The 9,124-nt window shown below is 43.0% G+C and overlaps 1 pseudogene; it reads left to right on the top strand.

Annotated features, from left to right (window-relative positions):
• The window catches only part of LOC119320689, a 91,081-nt pseudogene that overhangs the window by 75,749 nt on the left and 6,208 nt on the right, over positions 1–9,124 (top strand).

Genomic DNA, 9,124 nt, shown 5'->3' on the forward strand with positions numbered 1-9,124 from the left:
ACACACATACCCATCAAAAATATACCGACGTCTTTGTACGTACGTTATCATGTATGTGTTGTGTATACTATCATGTTATTTACACATAGATTACCAGGTTATAGTTTCAACAACATTTTTCTCCGGGGTAAAGTTACCATGATTTTCCCTAAGTTATCAGGTACACGGTGCATATATTATCATGATATTTACAAAGAAGTTACTGTCGTTATGTTTTGTACAACCTTTTTTCCCGATCAAAGTTATCTGATGATTGTACCTAAGTTATTAAGTCTGCAGTGTGTCTGTTACCATCCTATTTATACAGAAGTTATCGAGGGTGTGTATTCAACAACTTTTCCCACGGATAAAAAGTTACGCAGTGGTTGTACCTAAGTTATCACATCCATGTTACATATATTGCATTCATTTACACAAAAGTTACCAGCGACATATTTTCCAACAACTCCCCATCTCGGTCAAAGTTACTGCGGTGCTTGGACCTAAGTTATCGATCGGGTCTCCGGTGCGTCTATTACCATCGTAATTATACAAAAATATCGGGGGTGTATATTAAAAACTTTGGATCTGTGGTGCGTATTATCATGCTATCAATTTTCAACAACCTTTTTATTCTCGTGATAGAAGTTAACGCAATATTTGTACATAGTTTATCACGCTTGTGGTGTCTATGTTACAATGTTATTTACACATGAGTTACCAGGGTATGTTTTGAAAACTCTTTTCCTGTGTGAAAATTACCGGGGTATTTGAGCGTAAATTATCATATATTTTGTTCATTTATTACCACGCTATTTAGGCATAAGTTATCCGACAAATATTTTCAACAACTACTATTTTCAGGTCAAAGGTAACCCTGATGTTTGTATGTGAGTTATCAACTTTGCAGCGCGCAACTTATCATGATAACTGCATATAAGTTACTGGGGTATGTTTTCAACAATTTTTTCGCCCGGTCGAAGTTACTGAGGTATTTGTGCGTAAGTTATCAGGTATGTGACATGTATATTACCACACTATTTACACAAAAGTTATCAGAATAAGTTTTGAACAACTTTTATTTCTTTGAGTCAAAGTTACTGTGGTGTTTGTATGTATGTTATCATGCATGTGATGCATATATTACCATATTATTTATAAAAAATTTATCAGTGGATGTTTTCAACAACATTTTCCCCTGAGCCAAAATTACCATGGTTTTTTATGTAAGTGATCAGTTGTTCGGTGTGTACATTACGATGCTATACACAAAGGTTACCGGGTATCTTTCAACAACTTTTTTGGGGGTCAATTGTTTTAATAACTTTTTCTCTGGGTCAAAATTACCATGTTGTTTATACATGAAGGTTATTAGATCTTTTGCATGCCATCTAACTAGAGATTGTAGCGAGCATGGTCCTTTAGGGAAACAAAAGAAATAGTCAATAGTGCACCCACAGTACAAAAACATTATTCTTCAATACCTGAGCTATAGCAGTGCCTATGTGAGTTGGTTAATGAGCCAGGGTTCATGCAGCAGATCCCAGATTCGAATCCTGCCCATGCGCACATTTATTTTTGCATGCATACGGTTAAAAAATCTTGCACTGACCCTTCCCGCCCACCACCTGCGAAGCTGCTATCGCATTGATTTTCTTGACGGTTATCATGGTCGACGTCAAAGCAGCAACCCACTGTCCACGCCCACGATACCGCGATCATCGCATGAATTAAAACCGCCGAGATGAACCATGACCGCAAGATTTGCAATTGTTCGGATCTGTCCCTAAAAACAGTATGTCCGGATTTTAGCTTTCTAGTATAGTAAAACTAGCAAATATATAGGTAAAATGTATATATGTATGATGTACAACCACATTAATTCGAACATCATGGATGATGTTGTAACTCAGAAATAATTATTCACACTAAAATGTTGTTGTCTCTTGGGGGTACATCTGGAACATTCTGTTCATCTCTAGCTACAGCCTACAAGTATGAGTGGATATACATAAGCGTGGGGCTATAATTTCGTCCAAACCCGTACACACACCCCACACAGACTGAACCCAACACTCCCTCTCAACTTCTAAAAAAACACTCCCCCTCATATGGGTGATAAGTATCTATCATTACCAAGCTAAATTATATTACTTGAGTCCTAACCCTTAGTCAGACAATCTACTACATGATTCCCCAAGCTTATGTGATTTAATTCTACTAGCAAACATTCATGTGTGGTGCAACGAGAGAGAAAAATCTGCCCCTAGCCGAGTAAGTATGGCTCAAGACTCCCACGATCTACATCCCCTATTTCAATATGGCGCCCTACCCGTGTCACTGCTTATCCTTCTTTCCACCCTCACTGATAGTGAGCATGGTGTCCACCCAAGCATAGTATGTCTAATGGTCAAACCCAAGGCGATGATCTCGGCCACCGCATGGCTCAACTTCATTGAACCGCAAAGAGAATGTTTGGAACATCTTTCAATTTGTTAAAATACTAGCTTAAATATCATGGAGCACTGAGCAAAAAAAAATTCCCATTGAACTATTAGCCACAATAATTGCTTCTAAATTGGTGTGGCTTCCTTCTATTTGTGTCTTGAGTATGAGTGAAAAAATATTCAGTCTCAAAAGACAACAAATAAATGGGAGCAAACAATAGAGTATTATTAAAATCGCATGCATGTCTTATCTCTCCCTAATAATAAAGCACGGATTGACTCCGTGGGTTCACCGTCACAATACGCTTCCGCCCAGTCGTAATACGCTTTTACGATTCGTATAGACAAAATTCGTAATCTAAACGAGGTGGTACTGATAGCATGTTCGTCCGTCCGTTTTGCCTTCACATCCACGCTCGCTGCATTGGGCTGCTTTGGCCTGGGCCATCCCTATGCTCAAAATAATTCCAAAATTTAGATTAAAAAGTTATATTTAATAATCTAGCCGGTTTATATACCTACGGTCTAGAGAATCAACAAGTGGCTCTGAAATCAGAAAGGGAACGAGGAGGAAGGGGAAAAGAAATCAGCGAGCGGCCCCTGAAGAAATTGACTCAGTATCGGCCCAGAGGAAACGACATCGAAAAAAGAATCAACAAAAGTCGCCCATGAAAGGCAGAAAAGGGGTGGCTCGGAGGTGTGCATAGGCAAGGAGGAGGCCATGACGGAGTAGGACGGCGCCGGGTAATCGGAAAAAAGAATCAACAAAATCGCCCATGAAAGGCAGAAAAGGGGTGGCTCGGAGGTGTGCATAGGCAAGGAGGAGGCCATGGCGGAGTAGGACGGCGCCGGGTAGTGGTGCTGGACGCCGACCCACATCCAGCAGGAGGCGGCGGGGGACGTCCATGGCGCTCCGGCAGGGCGCAGATGACGGAAGGGGGGTCACAGAGGAGTGGGAGAGAGGCGCGGCTGCGGAGCTCACTCACCTCACCGGTGAACCAGCTGGGCCACGGCGAGTAAGGGGGGACTGAGGGCGCACGCAGGCGAGGAGGACCAAGGTAGGAGAAGGTTGAGGACCAAGGTAGGAGAAGGGGGCGACAGACTGCGGAGGAGATGGGCTCGCCGACGGATGCGCGGGGCAGGCCGTAGGCGCTGGATGGAGAAGAGGCCGCGTGATGGCCAGCTTCTGGATAAGATAAGGCACGCACTTGCCCATGGCTACTGCTTTTTTGTCGATGAAAAGCTGCTGGATGGACTACTCTTGGCTACTACGTATTTGTTTGTACGACCAGGGCTGAATGTTCATGCCTAGCGTATCTTACGAATGCATTGGTAGTTATATTAATTAAAATACGTGTGACTGAAATATTAGAAAGAAATATTTCTTTACGGAAACGATATTGGAAGCTCTCTTGTAGACTAGCTGGTCATCAATACATTCCTCCACTCTAGATGTTACCGGTGCCATTGGTGAGCTATAGAGGAGAGAGGTAGGATGAAGAGTTGAGAGAGTACGACAACGGTGCATGTTGCTCGAACTGGGTGAAGGAGGGGCCACGTCCTATTTCGCCCCGCATGCCGGCTAGAGAGAGAGAGAGAGAGAGAGAGAGAGAGAGAGAGAAGCGTGTGGTGATGGCTACGACTACCATTTCCTCGGTCCTTCCATGCCCCACCTTCATGTGGCTACTCCCCTTCATCGTACCAACTCTCCCGCAACTCTGCGTGCCTCAATCCTGATCCTTCTTGAGGCGTGATGATGGTGTCGTTGCGCTCCTACTGCTGATGACAGCATATGAACAAAAGAGCACCAAACATTTTAAAATATTTATTGTCTAACCGGTCATCTTATATTCAAAGTGTGCAAGTATAGAATATGAATTCATGATAAGACGAGGAAGAATCTAATGGATTGAGAGATATAGCTCATTATTTCACCACAACAGATAAACTCTCCAATATCACGCGAACCGTGGAATTTATTTTATACCTGTTGCAACAAACGAGCTCTTTTGCTAGAACACTTATGCCAATAATGTGCACACGGGTAATCACGGCCTAAAAAGGATGGTACTATATCAGTTCCATTTGTTTACCAAGAGGCAGATACGCAAATAGCAGGACCCCGGTTATGTAATATGCAAGACATAGAAGGAACCCAGTTTCATAACAGCTCCAAAAACCTGTTAGGGCGGCCGATTCTTTTTTGTTAAGAAAGTGCTACAAAATTATATTTCATTTCCTTCTTTGAAATTGCATCGTGCATCTTGATGAGTAACTTTAGTGATTTGGCTTTGCAAAGATTTATACAAAGATTTGCTCATATTGAGCATCATGTGAGTGCTAACTATGCATTTCAAAGGAAGTTCTTTTCTTGGAAAGCAAAGGCAGTAGATTTTGATCAAGACCCAGTGATTTATTTTATCAATTGCTTCTGCAATATATGAAAGTGGCATACATTTGATCGATAATCTGGTGAAAACTTTATAGGACAATGTCACATGTATATTTAAATCATATCATTTTATGTTTTTTAAGGATCAGCATTGCATGCCAGCAGTTTAACACCAAAGGAAGGATAAGGGAGGCAGAAGCGGATTGTGCACAACGAGGTAAACTATTGAATACCACAAAAACTCTCAATTTTTTTATAATATCCATTGCAACAGAAGAGACCTTTTGCATGCACAATTTTCATGAACAATAGATGTGTTTTGCACATAATCAAATACACATAAAATTTTCTCCGATTGCAACACACGGGCCCTTTTGCTAGTATACTCAAATGAGACTAAAGAAGCAATATGCCCTTTAGTCATATACGCACAAAGGGATAGAGCCATTTAGAACTTTTTTGAATTATAAGCATCAACTTGTATGTTCTGCCACTTACAATGATCTGTTCTACCAATTGGTCCACAATGAATTCACTAAGAATGGGAGCATGTATCATCTCAATGGCTTTGTTTCACTACTAGGAAAAGGCCTACTAATGGCGCACTGGTTTTGCCTACTAATGGCGCATTACCAGTGCGCCATTAGTATCACGCCACTAAATTTTTTTACTAATGGCGCACCACTGGTGCGCCATTAGAATCTGGTATTCTAATGGCGCACCACGTAGTGCGCCATTAGTATTGCCCACAGTGCGCCACTATTATCTGTAAAATGATAAATAAGAAGTTAGAAGAAGAAAAAGAAGAAGACTAGAAAAATACTAGAAGAAGAAGAACACTAGAAGAAGAATAAGAAGAGTTTTGGAAAGGAAGAAGAATAAGAAGAAGACTATAAGCTTATTATGTAAACTTGATCATTTTGTGCTAACATAAGTTATTTTGGAGCTAACCTATAGGAAACTAAGCATATAAGCTCTAAGTTAGTATATTAGAGCGAACTTAGGTAAAATGAAGCTAACCTATGTCATTTTGGAAAAGAAGAAGAATAAGAAAAAGACTATAAGCTTATTATGTAAACTTGATCATTTTGTGCTAACATAAGTTATTTTGGAGCTAACCTATAGGAAACTAAGCATATAAGCTCTTAGTTAGTATATTAGAGCCAACTTAGGTAAAATGAAGCTAACCTATATCATTTTGGAAAAGAAGAAGAATAAGAAAAAGACTATAAGCTTATTATGTAAACTTGATCATTTTGTGCTAACATAAGTTATTTTGGAGCTAACCTATAGGAAACTAAGCATATAAGCTCTAAGTTAGTATATTAGAGCCAACTTAGGTAAAAATGAAGCTAACCTATAGGAAACTAAGCATATTAGAGATAACATAGGTAACTAAGTATATATATATCATTTTGGATAGCTAACATATAGAAGATCTGACATACCTGACAAAGTTCAGTTCTCATGCATTGTTCTTCTCCTTCTTCTCCTTCCTCTCCCTGATGCGCCTAGAGCAGCGAGGCGGTGGAGGCAGTGGAGGCAATGGGATGTAGTCTTCTACCACAATTATCGTGGTCGTGTCGCCCAGCTGTGGGATCGCCGGCGCCACCACCGGTGCGTGGTCATTATCAGGCACCATCACCATCGCGAGGCCACCTTCAGGCACGACCATCGCTAGGTCATCCTCAGCCACCTCCATCTCTTGTCCATGGTCAACCACCACCATCTCTTGCCCTTGGTCAGCCACCACCAGCGCTAGGTCATCCTCAGCCTGATGCCCATCGTCATCCTGCAGCTCCTCATCCTCACTCTGCTCCTCTTCTCCCGCACTCCAGTCCGGATCATCCTTCTTGTTGTCTATGCTGCTGCCAGAATCGCTGCTGCTTTCGCTACAGCCAGAATCGCTGCTGCTTTCGCTACAGCCAGAATCACTGCTGCTTTTGCTACAGCCATAGTCGCTGCTGCTTTGGCTGTAGCCGGTGTCGCTGCTGCTGCTCCCATTACCTGTCCAAAATGCAACAATGACCGTTAACAATCGATGTGAGACAAAGCCAAATGTAGAGGAATAAGAAGAGGCAGAACGTACCGGCATCATCATCGGCAGCGTAGCGCATGCGACACATAGTCTTATTGAACACCTTCACGATGAGCATGTTGGCGTCGTCGTCGTACCTGAAGAGAAGGAAGTACCCCAGCTGCAGGTCGTAGGCATGGTAGAACTTTTCCCACCCACGAGACAAGTACATGTGGCCCTTCTTGATCACCAACTACACATCCCACTGCCTACGAAACCCGCTGCCGGCCTGTCGCAGCTTCACATTATTTGGCGGATCTTCATCCATCAGCATGTTCATAAAACTGTCAGGCAGCCTCTGCAGTTTGGGACAATGAGTGATATAGCAAACAACAGATATCATAATGAGATGGGTGAAGGGGAGATCTCTCGTTTTATATACCTGCGTCATGGATGATACTGAAGCCTCAAGTATGATAGTGAAGAACTCGGAAGCATCCAACTCGTACTGCGGTGTCGCAGATCGGCGGTGGCTGCTTCCCGCCATCTCTGATAAGCAGCAGAAGAGACCAATTAGTACCCATGCATGCTAACAGGCATTAGTCGCAAGTACGCCATATGTCCTATTTTTAGCAAAGTAATGCTAAAATTCACGGAAAATTTCAGCATTACCTTTGCTGAAAATAGGACATATGGAGTACCCAAATTTGCCGGAACGGAAGTTAATAGACATTCCGGCAAACTCAAGGGCCTCTCGGGATACCTGCAAATTCATCACGACACAATGGTCGGAGACAAAACCCAGCAAACTAGCACCACAAAGCACATAACAAAATTTAGTATATTTCCAGCAACTACTCCTAATGCAAACAAGATTCACCTAGCAAGGTTTATTTTACATGGAGTAGTTTATTTCATAGAGTAAACATTAGCACTATTTGACAGTAAAAGTTTTTAGCTAATTTGAATTAACTGAAAGCAGCAGTACATCATTTTTATTGATAGTAAAATGTTCAAAGAAACAGAAATATCAGTACAATAGCTAGATTACACTATCAGTACACTAGCAGTAAAATGTTCATTTACTTTGAATAAAAATCTCACTTTTAGGAAAGAAGGATCATCATACACATATATAGCTCACTTCATCTAGGGAGGGGCTATGACAGAGGATTTCACTCAAAACTGAAGCAGTATATACCTGACTGATGTGAAGCGTTGTCCCAGATGTATTCACAAGAGGCTAGAAGATGTGCTCAACCAACTGTCACAAAAACAAATAAATTATTATTTGCCTAAGTTGGTACAAGGAATGTACAGGTACCAAAATCAGGCCGGCAGCTCCTCGATAACCTCATGGAAAACCATCATCATCTTACCTGCAGGCTGTTTACTACTGCTGCTGCGCTGCAGGGGCGGAGGAAGGGGCGCCGCCGGTGGAGAGGGCGAGGCCGAGGCCGGCGTGGGGCTTGAGGTCCTGCGGCCTGGTGAGGCCGACGAGGTGGTCGTCCCCGACGCCGGCGGAGCTAGGGTTCGGGGAGACGGCGGGCGGCGCTGAGGGTACGGGGCGGTTGAGAGGGGGTAGGGGGGAGGTCGCGGGAGAAGAGAGGAGGAGGCGGGCGGGGGCGCAGCTTCGGGGCTCGGCTCGGGGACGGCAAAGGAGGCGAGGGGGGCGGCGAGGGGGACGGCGAACACGGGGGGCAGCGGGTGAGATCGATGAGGCAGGGGAGAGATTAGAGAGATTGGGGATTTAATTAGTGTACGACTATCCTAATGGCGCACCGCAACCTCGTGCGCCATAAGTACGAATATTGTAATGGCGCACCAGCGCCCGGTGCGCCATTAGAATTTTGTTTTAATCTAGCCCACTAGCCCTATCTACAACCTAACCCTATCTACAACAGAACCCACCCACTAGCCCGACTGGTCAGCACGCAGCACACACCAGGAGGTCCTGGGTTGGATTCCGAGGCTCCCCAATATTTTTTATGCATTTTAAATGCTGTTTTTTATATTTATTTGTGTTTAAATATGTTCAAACTTGTTTAAATCATAACAGTAATATTTTTTTATAAAAACAGTAATAACTTTTAAAAAATATGTTCCAATTTGTTACTTGGAAATATCATCGGCGGCGGCGGTGGAGCCGGGGAGGGTAACAGTAATATTTTTTTTATAAAAACAGTAATAATTTTTTAAAAAATATGTTCAAATTTGTTACTTGGAAATATCATCGGCGGCGGCGGTGGAGCCGGGGAGGGTGCGGGGGGTGCCCGTTGGCAGCGGTGG

This window comes from Triticum dicoccoides, chromosome 6B (genome assembly GCF_002162155.2).
Source record: "Triticum dicoccoides isolate Atlit2015 ecotype Zavitan chromosome 6B, WEW_v2.0, whole genome shotgun sequence".
Taxonomy (NCBI): domain Eukaryota; kingdom Viridiplantae; phylum Streptophyta; class Magnoliopsida; order Poales; family Poaceae; genus Triticum; species Triticum dicoccoides.